At 37.2% G+C, this 15,940-nt stretch overlaps 1 long non-coding RNA gene across 1 annotated transcript; it reads right to left on the bottom strand.

The window, feature by feature from the left end:
- Positions 1-1,644: 1,644 nt before the first annotated feature.
- On the bottom strand, positions 1,645-15,605 carry LOC105496040 (uncharacterized). The gene is made up of 3 exons (XR_011623093.1): positions 15,497-15,605; positions 9,865-10,064; positions 1,645-1,910 (listed from the first exon to the last, which is right to left on the bottom strand). It is a non-coding gene; the product is annotated as an uncharacterized lncRNA (long non-coding RNA).
- Positions 15,606-15,940: the final 335 nt, after the last annotated feature.

Raw genomic sequence — 15,940 nt, forward strand, 5'->3', positions numbered from 1 at the left:
AAACCATGATTAATAGCAGCACTTTAGTTTGTTCTCAAGTTGTATATTTGACAGTGGTGAACTTTGATCTACAGTCTCACTTTACAGAATCATTTTGACAAAAACATTTTCTGTAATCCTTTCATTTCATTAAGCCCCCCCAAAAATATCACATAGGGGACATTTAATGCCATTGCTGTAAGCTGTGTGTTTAGTATACCATGTAAGTACTTTTAAAAATGTTTGAAATTCAATTTATTTATTATGGTTGCATGCCAAATTGTGCTATCCAAAAACATGGATCTCAGATCATGTAGACATAAATGAATGAATGAATGAATGAATGAATGAATGAATAAAATTATAACTTCTATAATCTTCTACTGGATTACTAAAGGATAGAGGGCTGAGTTGTGTCCAGACATTGAGTAGTCAGCATCACACAAGGCAAGCCTACCACCCAGAAGTGGCCAGTGAAGGATTTCTCAAGGTCAAATTTAATGAGGAACATGGAATGGAAAATCAACCCTATGGGAAATAATGAGTCCATGGTTTAGTCTCACATAAAATTATTTTTCTTTCATGTAGTTAGCTGGGTTAAATTAGTATTTTTTTCATTATTTCCCCCTCTATTCTTCACCCTCTGCATTCCAGGTGTGGAGAACACTCTTTTTATTCTCTTTATAATTCTCTTTCTGGAACATTATTGCCCAATAGAAATAGAAGATGAGCCACATATGTCATTTAAAATTTTCTACTGGCCACATTAAACTTACTTCTGTAAGATTGTACTGTTTTTGTACTTAGTTTTTGAACTCCAGTTTCTATTTTACACTAACAGTAAGTGAATTTTCACTTTTTACATTGCTTTTGGTTTAAAATTTAAACTTATGTTAAGATTGAGTGAATTTACATTGCTTTTGGTTTAAAATTTAAACTTATGTTAATTAAGATTGAGTGAAATTAAAAAACTCTAGTTCTGCAGCTACATTAGCTACACTTCAAGTGCTCAGTAGCCATGTGTCTGGTGGCTACCATGCTGGACAGCATAGTTCTGAAGCATCAGTCAGAGAAATAGCTCTATGACTGGGGAATGTAATGCTATTCTGTTGAATACTTTAGCAAATGAAGTCTTACTTAGGAATTATTGGAAAAATGAGAAGTAGGAGCATTGGGATATCTGGTACCTGTGTGGAACTTGGAAGTGAAAGGGTATCTTTTCTTTAAAAAGTAAGGACTGAAAAGAGAAGTACATAGAGATGGAATGCAGGATCATTGGAAAGTGCTTTAAAAGTGGTAGCCACTACTATGAGCTTGTTAGCCTTAGATTAACGATATGAATGTAAGATCTTTGAAGTCACAGAATAGGACTGATATATAATAGGTGTTTAGTAAGTGCTACTATCCTTTACTTCTTTCCTTCTATCCATTGTAGCAATCATATAGTACTTCATCAGTCAAAGGAAAAAACGAGTCTTTCTTTATAGACGGTTAATGGTTGTGACTTAGGAAATGTTCTCATATAAAGACAACCTTTAGGGGATTATTGGAGAAAAGAGAAATTTATTTCATACTCCATGGAAATGATTATTGGTTAATAATAAGCAGTAAATACACCAGGCGTATTAGTGTTACATATATTTTGGAAAGAAAGTGCGGTTGAAGTTGGGTATCAGATTTATTTGCCACTATAATAGAAGTGTTTGGGGGCAGGTGGTGTGGAAGCAAGTGAAATTGCTCAGAATAATGTTCACAGGCCAGTGGAGTATCTCTCAGCATCACTGGTCCCCTGCCACTTTGTCCCTGGAGAGCAGAGCTTTCATCCCAGCCTGAGTCTTCTCAGGATGGCCTGTCTCTGGTTTCTCCCTCTGCCACATGGTTTTAGATGTAATCCAGGCTTTCCGAGAAGGCACTATGCCAAGGTTTCTAAGCTGGAAGACAAGATAGCAACTTTTGATGGAAATATGTCTGGCCTGCGTGATGCAGTGATTTAATTAATTATGTTCAAAGTACTAAACTACCATCAGCTGTAACAGTTACAGGAACTGAGGCTCCATGAAGAACATTGAGGTAATGGAAATCCAATAAAAAGTAACACTGAGTTGGCTTAGATAAGGGAAAAAGGGAGATATCAAAGAGGAGGCTGGACTTCTTGTCTGTGTAGTTGACTCATCATAAACTTCAAGAAAAATCTGCTAGGCCCCAACACCGTCTTTCATCCTGAAGTGAAAATGATTGGATAAGAAAGATTATCACTGTGGCTTCTAGACACTATGATCTGTTTCTGCTGTTACTGAGTTTATAAAAGGAAAAAAAAATGCTTTTCCCAAAGTGATCATTTATAGGGCCTCCACATTGGGATGATTCTGTTAGTTCTTGAAGCACTTGAACCTAAAATGTCCTACCAGGATGAGTGTCACTTTTGGAGATTGCATTAAATGCAGTATCTTATGAAGATTATAATCATATTTAAGTTATTTTTAAATTCGTTTTGCTGTTGGCATATTTGGGTAGGCATTTGCAAATGCCATTGAGCATCTGTGACTAGAAATGAGAAAAGAGAAAGAACTGAGAGTTTTCTCATTCTCCTTATTGGTTTCGATCATTTCTTTTCGCATATCCCTTCCTACATCTGATCTGAGGTTTGAGTTGACTAAGGCCTCCACTAAGGGCTCTGACACATGTGCCACTATGGGCTTTGGGGGAAGGGATGGGGGCAGGAGAGAGAGAGAGAGTTTTAAAGGATCAAATACTTAATAATGGTTTGTATGTGCCAAGTAAAATTTTTAAAATATCTTATATATTAACACATTTGCTCCTAAAAGCAAGCCTCTGTAATATATGCTATTATTATCACCCCATCTTATAGACGTGGACACTGAGTAATAAAGAGAGATTAAATAATGTGACCAAAGTCACTCACCCTGTAAGTGTCAAAGTCAAGATTTGCACCCAAGGATTCTGACTCCAGGGACCATGCTTTTCATCACTCTGCTGTCCCACCTCCTGCGCCATGTTATGGAACTTCAGAGTTTCCAAAGCACCTTATAAATGTTTTGCAAAGCATCTCAGTAGTAGAAGTTCATGAAACTGGTGAGCTACAAGACTGGGATTCAGTCCCAGGTGCTCTCTGTCCAGGATCCTCTCTACTATATGTCATACACACGGTAGTTTCACAATAATATTTGTTAAATATTTGAATATTCTAGAGAGGACAGGGAAAAGGTGTTTTTAAACACTGTGATACTATGATACTGAGAATCATACTGGGGTACTGGGAATGGATATTCTTCATTCTCAGTTGTAGAACATAATTTCCTCACCCCCTCACCACACATACACACACACACGCACACACACACATGCACACACACATACACATCCTATTTAGTTTCCAACTGGCATATTATCCAAACCCAACTAACTGATCTTGCACAAATGCATCCTTTGAGAATTTCTTGCTGAGAAAGAATAAGCGTAAATTTCAAGAATTAGTGCAAGGTATTTCTTATTTTATACCCTTTGCAGGGATTGCCTGCCCAGACCCTAGCGCAAACCTACAGAGCTAGCAGAGTAGACAGAGAATGACTGCCCAAGAGTGTGCCTCAGGGTCCCCAGCTGAGTGAGGCCCTTCACAGTGACCGAGGACAAAACATGTGAGGCAAAACACATGAGCTCTTGAACACGGCCTGTTTCTTTCCCCGCAGCTCTGTAAAATCAAAGTTGGAGGCACCACAGGAGCTCTTTTAAAATGTCCTGGCCAGCTTGCTGCAGCCCAGATGTTGTTCCAGTCATTTCGCTGCAAGTTCCAATAATCGCATGACTTGAGCTGCTCCTCTGCAGACCCGCTAGCCTCCATTGGCGCTGCTCCTGTAGATGTTACAGATGCCACAACTCATTTCTTTGAAGTCAGTGTGTTTTTTCAAAAAACACTGCTTTCAACAGATTTGGCCCAACTTCTCATTATATAAGCTGATCTTCTGGAACATCTGTCACTGTTGTGGCTTCAGCCTCCATCCTCTACTGAAGTATAATAAATTGACATTAATAAATAATGAGGCAGTGGTGAGTTTAACATACATATTATGAGGCATTGAGGCTAAAATGGCAGATTTTCATCTTTCAGAAAAAGCAAACAAGGGAAACACAGCTAGGTCCCAGATGACAACCTCCAACTATTGCTGGCTTAAAAACAATTCTAATGTACCTCACATAATCGACTTCTCTTAATAATACAAATTGACACAAGGTTAATGGGAATGGCTGGGGCTTCATAGCTGGAGACATATTAACACAGCATAATTTCCATTCTATACCCTCTTGGTTCCCATTTCTCTAAATGCCGTCTTCTGTCCAGAGATAGTATTTTCGTAGCAGAAATAACCATTTCAATTCAGTCTATGTTGACCTCTACCATAAAAAATAATGTTGTAGTGGTATTATGCACTTAGGTAACACCAACCTATCTCATTGCATGGTGTGATCTCATTAGCCACAGTCTCATTGTTGCTGTGAATGTTTGATTGCTCATTATTCTTCTGTGGGGTCATACTGTGTACCTGCTATGTCAGTACCTTTAGGTACATGCTAGTGAATGCCCTTTGTGAAAACAGAAAAAGAGGCAGAATCTGGTTACTCTCTAGTGTGAAGTTCAATGCTTTTGAAGTTCAAATATATTTCCGTTTACACATGGCCAAAGATAACCTAAAATTAAGGCTAACACATGTAGTAAAAAAAAATAGCAAATGGCTGTGATTCAATCCTTTGTTCTTTGGCACACACACACATGCATATACACACAAGTTTGCATACTCTTAACCTGTACTTATGTGCCCAGCCTCCGCCTGTCTTTTGTATCATAAAAGCTCTCTGAAACCAAGGACAGCATCTGGCTGGTTTAGCCTGTGTAGCTCCAAGTTTGTGTCATGCAGTGGATGCTTAGTAAATATTTAATGACAAAGGAAACACTGCTGTAAGTAAGGATGACTATTATTACTATTCAGCAATGAATGAATGGAAGGAGGGAGATGAATTGCCTGGTGCCAACACAGCAAGTCAGTTGCAAAGTATACCTTGGAAGGCTGAGTTCTTGGACTGTGCCTGGGTTTTTTCAGATTTGGGCATACAACACTTTGTTGTTGACTTAGAAGCTTGTTAAAATTAAAGCAAAGAACACAGACCTCTGGGAGCTTACATTTTAAAAGCAAAGATAGTGTGGAAGCCAAAAATAAGAGTATCAAAAAGTGAGAAGACCAGCTGAAATCAGCAGACAGTGGTAACATAGTGGAACAAGGATAGCAAGTTTCTCTATTGGTGCAAAGCCCGGAAGTGACTTCTCCTTGGTTCCTTTAAGGAATACTTCCACCATAGTTCAATGTGGTTATGATAAAACTTCATTTTATTTTCCAGCCAACAGTTGAGCATTATGTACCAGTCACAGTTCTTAGACATAAAGAATGTGACTTGCTACAGGCTTACAGGCTTTACTCCTGCCCATCCTCACTTCTAGACTTCACCTATCTTAAAGTAACTGACATACTTGCATGTCTATACAGTGCAAGTATACACATCATACTTTCATACTTTCATTTATTTTCAATTTTAGTGCAAATTCTCATGTAGAGAAATTTTTTTTTTTTTTTTTTTTTTTTTTTTTTTTTTTTTTTTTTGAGACAGAGTCTCACATATCACCTAGGCTGGAGTGTGGTGACACAATATCGGGTCACTGCAACCTCCACCTCCCAGGTTCAAGCAATTCTCCTGCCTCAGCCTCCCTAGTAGTTGGGATTACATGCACCCACCATCATGCCCAGGTAAATTTTGTATTATTATTATTTTTTTTTAGTAGAGATGGGGCTTCACCATATTGGCCAGGCTGGTCTCGAACTCCTGACCTCAGGTGATCTGATCTCCTCGGCCTCCCAAAATGTTGAGATTACAGGCGTGAGCCACCACATCTGGCCAAGAGACTGATTTATTTTAATCATGATCCATTCCCTTCCGGCTATAAGGATGTGTAAATATTTATGTAATTTTTGCTTGATTCAGCACAAAAATATCAGCCACCTTAATGTGCCTGTGCTCAAGCTGCTTGCTAAAATATTGGATAATTTTCATATTTATTATTATCCCGGGACTAAGATCTTTTAATTCAAAACAATAGTTGAGTTGTCAGTGTTATAATAACTGATGTTTTGTACCACATTCTGTTTGTTAGCAACTCATGACTTGGTCTCAGAACTCAGAAATGAGAGCAAAGGAATTATAAAAATATTTATATATGGATGTAATAATTTGGGATATTTTATATCCCATCTGCCTAGAGTTGATTTGTTATAACAAAAACCTGCCTAAATTCATAGGCTACTATGTAGAGCTTAGCCCTGCACAGCATATGTATTTGTATAATTTCTGTTACCAAAATATCTTGTAACCTCCTTCCACTACTGGCTTTGGGCTTTTGGATACACATTGCAGATTGTTTACCCAATAACCATTCTTCCTTTCTTCCTTACTATCAGAACCTCAGTTTTCTCTGGGGAATTATTTGTTCCCAGACTTCCTTGCAGCTATTTGTAACTATATGAACACTTCAGGCCAATAAGATATAAATTGGTGTGTTTTAGGGATTTGTTGAAAAATGTTTGCTTTCCTACTACAGAGTCTACATTTTACTTCTTATTCCTCTCTTGTTTTATTCTTCTCACTTAAATTATAGATATAATTCTAGAAGTGGGAGAGCTATTTTTGTGAGCATTCAAATCAAGGCATAGTAAATATAAGTTTAAAATTGAAGCTTTGAGTCAGAAGGCAGAAGGCCTTGTATATGAGGCTATGAACTCAGAACTTTTCCAGTGGACCAGGCAGAGTCACTGACAGGTTTTGAGCACAAAACTGGCAAGAGTAGAGTGAAGTGCTGGGTCAGTAATAGAGAAAGAAGATTCTTTACAGAACTGGAGATGGGAGGCATGGACATGAGGAGGCTGGGCTTTAATTAAAAGACTCTAAAATAGGATCCTCAATCATATTACGATGTACTTCTGAGTCAGTAACTTAGTAACCAAAATTTGGTCGGGGTCACCATGATGTAAAATGAAATGATAAAAAATGTGCAATGTGTATTTTAGGTAGATAAACAATTTAACTGAATAGCCAGTATATATGAATGTCCTATTCTTCTTTTCCACTTTCCCTGTTCCTGACCATTCCCCTCCCTCCTTCTTCCTCCCTCCCTTCTTTCTCTCTCTTTTTCCACCATCCCTATTTGTGGCTTTATTCTAATCCAGGAATGATAGACTTTGGGGGAAATTTAGAGATTTCATTGAGTGTGTGCGTGCGTGTGTATGTATGTTTAGCCATCTAGCTAGGGTAAAATCAATGGAAAGGGTACATTGAAGATCAACTCACCAATCCATGGGTAATAGTGATTTATGTTAAATAATTCATCAGCTTCAACTTGCAATTCCCAAATCCCTCTTTGTTAGATGTGTGGTATTAGGAGACTCATTGTTATAGAGAATTGTAACATCGTGACCCCACAGTGGCAAAGGTGTGGCAAGCTAACTGGTTCTGCTTGGTCCAGAGTAAGTTTTAAATTAAAATAGCCTAGATGCGCATAAATTAACCTGAACAGTACTTCCTGCTCTCATCATTTTTTCTCCAGATTAAGGAATATCACTGTTGTTTATTTGTTTATTTGTTTGCTTTGTGCCTGCTGCATATTTGAAAGGCATTCAGCTCCTTCATGGTGTTTAGTTTATTGCTATTTGGGAGGTAGGCTTGGAAAGTGAGAATGTTGCTGTTGCCCTTTCTGTAGACAGTCAGAAACAAACCAAGAAAATCTATAGGCTCCTAACAGATGGGTTTTAAAAAGTAGGTCATATTTTGAGCCCACCAACTTTGATGACATCCCTATAACAGAAACTGGATTCCTAAGTGTCAGGACAATATAAATGAGGTTCTAAAATGGCCTCTGGATCTGTTATAGCTTCCAAGTACAGCTGAGAAAAAAATTGTAGAGCGAAGTCTCTAAGGATTTGGGAAAGTAAAAACCACTCCGGGAAGCCCTGAATTCATTGCTCTGTCTCGCTTTTTTCCCTGATAGAAGATATTGGGATTGATTCAGTCTTGGGAATTAAGGAATTCAGATGATGTAGAGATTTGGGGGAAAAAAGGGTGTGTGTGAGTGTGTGTGTGTGTGTCTGTGTGTGGCAAGGGAAGAACCATTTTTCTCCTTTTCAATAAGAAAATTAAAGCATATGGAGGCTGAAGTCCAACTATGCTGCTGCTTCACTTTAAGATAATCTGTTTCTGGCACTGAAAGGCTAGAAGGGCAAGGTGTGAAATGTGTGAGGAAGAAAGAGACCCCATCTTCCACCTGGTCTAGGATGTGTATACCAGGGGCACTTTAGGTAATAGAATCATGTACAGATCAAGTTAAAGAGCATGAAGCTCAGGGGAAGAGGGTTATAGGTTTATGAGAACTCACAGGACTGAGTAAAGTGCCCTTGTGTATTTTCCACTCTGGAGAGGGGAAATAAAATACCTTCTTAGATCCAAATATCTGTGGTTTCTCAGGCTTCATGCCTCATTGCTGAGTGAGAACAATTGGAAACCAGAAGGTACATTTATACATCAACACGATTTTCCCTCCAATGGAATGAAGGATGAAACGGCCTTCCCAGATTACGCCTTGCTGATTGCTTGGCGTCCCAAATGCTAGTCCATCAGAAATGTTTCCCAAGCTTAACTCCCCCAAATACTGTTGAACTAGAGATACTTTTTCATTACTTTTTGTCTTGTCTAAAGACTGCTTGCTCTTCCTTTCTCCCTCATGATCTATGTTTGAGATCCAAAAATATTTCTTATTTTATGGCTTCTTCATTTTGATTATAAATTTTGGCCAAGACAGAAATTCTGCAGCACAGGCTATTACTAGGCATTTTTCACACTTGTTGCCTATGTGCTGATTTTTGTACTATTATTTTCCAAAATTGATTATTCAATAGAGTAAGTCCCCAACTTATGAAGGTGAATGAATATGTGTTGTCAACCATAGCCTTCCCTTTACAATCAACCTCATGGATATCAAGTATTTTATACTAGTTGAGGAAAGAAGGGGACAAGACAATATAATGATAGAAATTACAGTGATTGTATTTAGTTAAATGCAAATTTAGTACATGTATGTATACATACATATATACACACACACACATATATATTTACATACACACCATACCTCAATGGTATTTGAATACACTGAAAATCTTCCTATCTGTATCCTGACTCTTTCCTCTTTCCTTTCACACAAAACTATTGTGAGACAGATCTTTATCCAGAATGCGGAAGCTGTTGTCCAATTGAATGGAAAAAGAACAATTCATCTTAAAAATCTTGAAGCATATCTGCAATTATGTCAACTGCTATTGCACTATGAACAACAAAATTACTACTTATGCCAAAAAAAAAAAAAGTTAACAAGAGGAGGTTAGCAACAAACGGACAAGCCCAACATATAAACAGCTGCTGGGCAGACTCAAACCATAGCACATGTCTCATGACTTTATGAAGAGAAATAATCTAAACTGAGGGTGTGAGGGTTGGATGCTCCAACTCATTTCCCATTGGGGTAAACAAGGTGCTATTCACCATGCAATCAGACAGGACTTATTCTAAAATACCTCTGTGGGAAGAATTAACAATACATAAGATATGTGATTTCACCCTGACTTTTAACAGGAGATATTGACTTTGTCTTTAACTTCCTACGGATTCTCCAAGCTTTTATATTCTAGGAGTAAAGAAGTCCCTAGAAGAGAAGGAAAATTGAGGAAAGTTGATAGTCCACAGAACTTTGATTCTCCTGAGCTTTGACTTTCTTACCTATCTGAAATATCATGCATTTCAGCTGACATTCTGAAATAGTTCTTTTGGTTCTATAGGCACATAAAAAATCATTTGGTTATTTTATGGCCTCCTTATTAGAAGAACTTTGTGCCAAATTTGCAAGTCCAGGACCTTATACATTTCAGCTGTGAAACGTTGGGCAGTTTCATAACTTCTCTAAGCCTCAGTTTCCTTATCTGTAAAAAGAGGATAATAATAATACCTACTTCATAGAGATTTTGTAAGGTTAAATCATCTCGTAAATGTAAATCACTTATAATGGTGCCTGGCACATAATCAGCACTTACATAGCTTACATAGCACAGAATCACCACTTGAAGTATACACACTGACCAGTGGGATTTCTGTTAAAAAGTTTGGGTGGCATTAGACATAAAAATTGACAATGAAGTTCTCTAGGCTATTTGGCAGAGTTAGGGGGCAAAGTAGCCATTATATCAAGTATACAGTATATAGTATGGAAACTATTGCATTTAAAATCATTGTGTCTTCATTATAAAAGGGTTATTCATTTGCACTCAATTTTTATTTGGGCCTTTAAAATATGGAGTGCACTTAAAATACTGTCTAGTATTTTATTGTTTATATCCTAAAGATAATTATTAAACAAGGAAAGTGAAGATAAGACACATTGTTAGCAATCTTTCTTGCACGTCCCATGGTCGTATTTTCTTGGGGTCCAGCAGGAATATTATAGAATAAAAATGCACAGAACAATCTGACAGGTAGCTCCTTTACCACCCCTCATCCTTTCTTGCTGACTCTATTTGGGAATCCCCAGGAAAGAAGACATGCCCATAAGATCTCAGCAGATCTGTCTCACTACTTTACCTACTAGTCTGCTTCCTACTATATACCATCAAAATGGAAAACTAATGAATTCAAAAACCTTTGGCTACTGCATCCCATGTGGATTTGAATCTGCATATTCTGTTATTTTTGCTAACATTAGCACACGATCTAAGGTTGCTCTAGTTTTGATTTCAAAATTTATTGGACCAACTTACTTATTTTTCTAATAGGATCAATGATAATGAAATTTAGTCTCTTTTGCTCAATGATTTGGGCATTTCAATCAAGAAAGGATTACAAACCTTTTAAAGAAATACACTAAACATCGTCATTGGCCATGCTTGCTAAGATGTTGAAATCAAATATAGGATCTTTGTAGAATCAGCAATCTAAATCTATCACTTTTGGATGTGACAGCCAATATTTGTAGGGCCCTATTTGTTATGTTCAACTTTTAATTGCTTTTAATAGAACATGTAAGTTGTTTCATGAAGTAGATCAACAGAATCAGCATGAATAAAGACTGATATTCAATTCAGTAAATATTTATTGAAGTAAATTGTGGGAAAATTACAGCCTCTGCTCTCTCTTCCCTCAAAAAAAGCATCTGTTTAAGAACACTGAGTGATAAAAGAATTAAGGAATATCTGGCAAAACAAGTGATATCTGATAAATCTTCAGTTTCGGAATTCGTTTTGATCTCTTTTAGGAGTTTGACAAGTCATCCTTAGATTCATCTCACCAAGTCCCAGTGTGTGGACAATTCTACATATTTATGTAATAAATAATTAGGTGGAATGTGATTCCAGAGAGGGCAAACAGAATGAAGTAGAAACCAACATTTTTTCCTTGAGTGTTCTCTTTTATAAAAACTGTGAGCTATGCAATCATGGTTCTAGATTTCATGATCATGACTTTTGCAACAGACCAAAGAGCTTTTTACACAAACAATTATCCAGTATTAACAGATGCACCCAATTTTAAAAAAACATGAACAGTTATGTACAAAACATATACCTACTTGCTTACAAAGGCAGAAGCTAGCATACTTTACTTAGACTGAAAGGTATCAATATTATTCTGGTTTCTCTTCATCCATTACTTTAATCATATCAAGTGAATAATAAATATGAGGCAATCTACTGTCTGCTAGGGATAAAGGTAAGTGGTTACTACCTCCAAGAAATCGACAGTTTAATAGTCTAGGATACAAGTACAGAAATAAAAGTTTGGCAGGGCTATATGAAAACACATGTAGGATCTTGTGGTCTCACAAAGGAATAAGTGATAATTGGTTTAAAAACAATTTTGTTGAAAATAAAACAAACTAGTTTGATTCTTGTCATCATTTACCATTTCACAATGCATATATATATATATATGTATAACAACATCAAGTTATGCAACTTAAATATATACAATTTCTATTTGTCAATTATATCTCAATAAACCTGGAAAAAAGTCTTGTTATCATAAAAAAAATTGAGTGGATATTCCGTGAAATAACAAATTGATCAGAAATAAACATTCTCGATTATTGCTTTTTAATATAATGTTGGTAGTTTTGTTGCACATGAGAGCAGTATCAAAAATTTGTTATTAGTATTTAGGCATTTTTTTTTTTACTATTTCCAAGAATTAGAAATAATTAAATAAAAAGAAGAAGTTACTTAGGAGCAAGGAGGGAGTCAGTCTTAAATTCAATTGGGGTAAGTAGGGGCATAAGTAGGACATGGTTATCAGAGGCCTCCTAGAAATGATGTTTAAGTTAAATTTTAAAGGACAGCTGAGTGCTTTCCAGGTAGAGGAGTGGGGATGGAGAATATTTCAGGCAGAGGGAGTTACTCTTTGTCCAATTCAATGCATTTTTCCTTGTGTTGTACTTTGTTTGCCTGCCCTCAAGCACATGGCCTGAGCACCCCTATGTTTGGTTCAGGGCAGCCAGTAGCCTCAAGTGGGGTTGGGCTGAGCATGGGTGGCTGCAATCAAGGCTGCAGAGGTGAGAGAATGGGGCCAGAACAATAGGAGAGCTGGAGTAGCTGGGTGTCAGACCAGTAGGGGGTGTACCAGATCCTGCAGGTAGGCTGGAGGGATGAATTCTGATAACTTTGAGGCTGTGTTACTACAGCGACACTGTTATGGAGATACTAAGCACTAGAAATATTAGTGAGAGGAAGTTGAACCGGGTCTTTGGTTAAACTCTTCTGGAAGACTGAAGTAGATCTGGGTTATAAGTGCCCACTGATCACCAGCAGGGACAGAAGAAAACTTTCGCTGGAGGAATGCTTCCCCAAGTTAAGGCTGTAGGACTTTCACAGAAAAATATCAAAACATGAGTTCATATACAGAAATTACTAAATACACTAGAAAGTAGGCCATGTGAACGACAGTCAATGGAAAGAATAAACAATAGATTTGAACCTCTATGAACTGCTAAGTTTGAAACATTTAACAAAATAAAGGATGCAACTGAAAGATGAACAAACAACAAAAGACAAGCAAATATGGTAATTTTAAAAAGCTGGACTTCTAGAAATAAACAATTGTAAGTGTTGTAATTCAAAAAAACTTAATGGATGGGTAAAAATAACAGATTAAACAAAATTAGGGAAAGTAAATGAGCTGAAAAAATAATCTGAAAAATCTATTTAGAATGTTGCAGAGATGATGAAATGAAATGTGGTATCGACGTTGAAAGATATAGAAGATAAAAATAGAAGGTCTTACATATATTCAATAAGAATTTGGAAAAAGAGATTTGAGAGAATGGAGGAGAGGCAATATATAACAAAGTAGCAAGTATTAATTTTCCAAAACTAATAAAAATTACGACAACACACTTTCAAAGAGCACAACAGAGCTCCAGCAGGATAAAGAAAGAGAAATCCATCTTAAAAGCATCATAACACATTTTCAGAATATTAAGACAAGGAGAAAATACAGAAAGTAACCCGAGGGAAAGGGTAGATCACCTGCCCAGGAACAACAATTATAATGACAGCAGTGTTCTCCACAGTGAAAAATGGAAGCCAGAAGACTGTGGAATAATGTTTTTAAAATGCTGATAGATAACTGTCAACCTGTACTCCTCTTCTCCTCCTCCCACAAAAAACAAAACACAAAAACATCTTTGAAGAATGAGGGCAAAATACAGTCTTTTACAGATGCAAGAGAACTTACAAAAATTCAAGGGAATTTACTACCAAAGAATCCACTCTACAGGAACTCATGAAGACTACATTTTAAGAAAAAAGAGACTGATCTCAGAAGGATGGTCTAGACACAAAAATAGTGAGAATGTAAATGATAAACAGAAATGTAAACATTGTGTAAAGTAAAATAACACCATATATTTTATGGTGCTATAAAATACACAGAACTAAAATATTGGACAAGTTTATAATTTCAGTGGAGGAAAACCAGTTACTTTAAAGGTCTGTATCATTCACAAGGGGTTCAAGACATTTTTAATTTTTAGACTTTGTTAAGTTAAATATGCATAATACAATTTCAAACAGAACCATTAAAAATAGAAATAGAGCCAGTAGTGAGCCGGTAAATGTATAACAATTGGCTCTCTGAAGACAAAGCCCTAATTTGTGGCATTTGCCAATTTCCATGGTGTAAATACTCCCACTGTGAATGATTTCAAGCTACCAACATGAAGTCACTGAACTTCATATTGAGCAAAGGAACAGAAGTGAAAGGAAAGGACTCAGAAAGTATACCTAGAAGGACATGCCAATGAGATCAAAGGAAAACCAAGAGAGTACTGTTTTCTGAAAGCTAAGTTAATAAAGTGTTTCAAGAAGGGAGGGAGTGATCATATTAACAGAGAATATTAGTACTCACTAAATACCCATGTTTATTTCATTGATATGAACCTCCTTATGTTAGGTTGGTGCTATGTGACTAGATTCTGGCTAATGAGGTGGATATCATAGTCCTTCCTGACCTTAATTAATTAGAAAGAACCAAGGTCCAATCTAATGAAATAAAAGATTCCTCCCAGGTTAGCAAAGTCACATAAGACTCCAACAGATATCTTATTATGTCTACTGTGTCCTGGGCACAGTGCTATGCCCAAGGAATAAAACAGTGAGTAAACAGGAATTTTGAAATGATTATGTAGCAGTTATACTCTTGTTTCAAGTGTTTTCAAGTCACAAGACCATGTAGCTCAGTTCTATAAACAACTACTTTCACACTGGCATATTCCCAAAGGAGCATTCTTTATGGATACTAGAGTACAGCAATACATGTATGTCCCCTCACTTATTCCTTCTGTACATCAAGCAAACATAGCCCTAGGCACTAAAGTATAGCCCCAAGCTTCTCTAGAAACTAATTTCTTCGGGGTTGAAGGCCATTGATCTCTACTGCATTTTTGTTTTGCTGTAGTCAGTCACATTGTACTTCAGTGCCGGCAATGTGGCTAGGTCCTGTATTAGGTGAGATAAAAACACAAATACACTTGCACATTAATACATGAACATAAACACACACAAAATTTCAATGGCCTCAAGTCACATAAAAATAGATTCATATTCATTAGTGTAGTGTATGAGTTATGGAATGGACCTACCCAGAGTGTAGGCTGATCAGAATGGTGTCTGTATACTTTACCAAATTCCACATGACAAGAGATAGAGGAAATCTGAGAGATCATTTAATCCAGTGTTTATCAAACATTTTTCTAGACACAATACATAGAACTATATTTTAAGACACACACATGCACACGCAAAAACAGAAAGACACACATACACACACACACACCCCCTAATTGAAAGAAAAGTCTCAGGAAAGAATATACCATGCAGAAGAGGACTCCAGTCTGCTGGCTGAGTCAGAGCCCGGCTGGGACAGGCAGGGGATATGATGTAAGGAAGAACTAGCACCCCTTTCTCATCAGGCACCCCTACATCCACACTAGGTCTCTCCTGACGAACTGAGGTGGACAATAACCTCACAGTGCACTTAAAGGGCAGGACAACTGCCAACATCCTATACAATGGACTGTGGAGCTGTGTCTGGGTGGCACTGTCTACAGCTTGTGCCACCTTGGCTGGGTTTTCTTCTAGAAGAAGTGAGATCAAGAAGCTTGGTGGACCTGGGGAAGTTGTAAAAACATCAATGAATGCTGGCTTCTGTGAACACCAATTAAAAAAAGAAATGAAACAGTGTGGTATTTTCTATCCTGTCCTGTCCTAACCTATCTTGTCCTATGTTTTGTCACATCCCATCCCATCCCATCCCA

The sequence above is a fragment of the Macaca nemestrina genome, chromosome 5 (assembly GCF_043159975.1).
Source record: "Macaca nemestrina isolate mMacNem1 chromosome 5, mMacNem.hap1, whole genome shotgun sequence".
Taxonomy (NCBI): Eukaryota; Metazoa; Chordata; class Mammalia; order Primates; family Cercopithecidae; genus Macaca; species Macaca nemestrina.